Consider the following 1,406-nt stretch of genomic DNA (forward strand, 5'->3'; position numbering starts at 1 on the left):
GCTGAAAATCAAGACAATCAGCTACCTCCTGCGATACCCACTGAACTAGCAAATCAGAATCCTGCTCCTCGTACTATGTATGATTATCTAAACCTACTTTAACAGGAACTGAATCAAGTATAGTTAAGCCTGCTATTGCTGCGAATAATTTTGAACTAAAACCTAACACTATTCAAATGATACAGCAATTTGTTCAGTTTGATGGTTTGCAGGATGAGGATCCAAACACTCACTTGGCAAATTTCCTGGAATTTTGTGATACATTTAAAATTAATGATGTTTCTGACGATGCCATTCGTCTTCGATTTTTCCCTTTTTCATTAAGAAACAAAGCTAAACAGTGGTTGAACTCATTACCATGAGGGTCAATTACTACTTGGGAACAAATGACCGAAAAATTTTTATTAAAATATTTTTCGCCGACTAAAACGGCCAAATTACGTAATGATATCTCTTCATTTGTGCAGATGGACTTAGAAATTCTTTACGATGCATGGGAGAGATACAAGGACCTACTACGTAGGTGTCCTCACCATGGATTACCTCTATGGTTGCAAGTTCAAACATTCTACAATGGTGTGAATCCATCGATAAGACAAATGATTGATGCATCAGCCGGGGGAACCATCAATAACAAAACACCTGAAAAGGCTTATGAATTTATTGAAGAGATGTCACTGAATAACTATCAGTGGCAAGTCATGAGGACTAAGCCAACTAAAACAGTAGGCGTTTATAACGTCGATTCGGTTACTATGCTATCAAACCAGGTAGAGATTCTAAATAAAAAGATTGATGGTTTACTTGGTTCTTCGCAGGTTCTGTAACACCCCGCACCCGAGACCGTTGTCGGAGTCGAACACGAGGTGTTAACGAACTTAATTCATTTATTTACACAGTTCATTTTAAAATTTCCAGACAAGCTGGCTAACTGCATCACTGTCACCATAAAAATCATATCTCGAGTTCCAAAACTCAAAAACTGATTCCGTAAATTTTCCCTGAAACTAGACTCATATATCCATCTATAGATTTTTTTCTAGAATTTTTGGTCAGGCCAATTAGTACATTTTATTAGTTAAAATGTCCCCTGTTTCAGGGTTCGACTACTCTGACCTTCATGCATTACGACTTAGATATCTCCCTGTACAGGGCTTCAATACATATTCCGTTTGTTTCTAATGAAACTAGATTCAAAAAGGAATCTGTACATATAAAGTATGACTTCTAATTAGTTCTGGTTAATTTATGGTAAATTTCCAAAGTCAGAATAGGGGATCCAGTAACCGTTCTGGCCCTGTTTCACGAAAACTTAAACATCTTATAAAATACGGCTCATATGGTCGTTTCGCTTCTTTCATATGAAAAAAGACTAATCAAGGTTCGATTACATAAATTATTAATTA

General features: G+C 36.3%; 1 non-coding gene across 1 annotated transcript; it reads right to left on the reverse strand.

Annotated features, from left to right (window-relative positions):
- Positions 1 to 435: 435 nt before the first annotated feature.
- LOC121212797 (small nucleolar RNA R71) lies at positions 436 to 541 on the reverse strand. Its single transcript, XR_005908171.1, has one exon. It is a non-coding gene; the product is annotated as a small nucleolar RNA R71 (small nucleolar RNA).
- Positions 542 to 1,406: the final 865 nt, after the last annotated feature.

Source organism: Gossypium hirsutum, chromosome A13 (genome assembly GCF_007990345.1).
Source record: "Gossypium hirsutum isolate 1008001.06 chromosome A13, Gossypium_hirsutum_v2.1, whole genome shotgun sequence".
Lineage (NCBI taxonomy): Eukaryota > Viridiplantae > Streptophyta > Magnoliopsida > Malvales > Malvaceae > Gossypium > Gossypium hirsutum.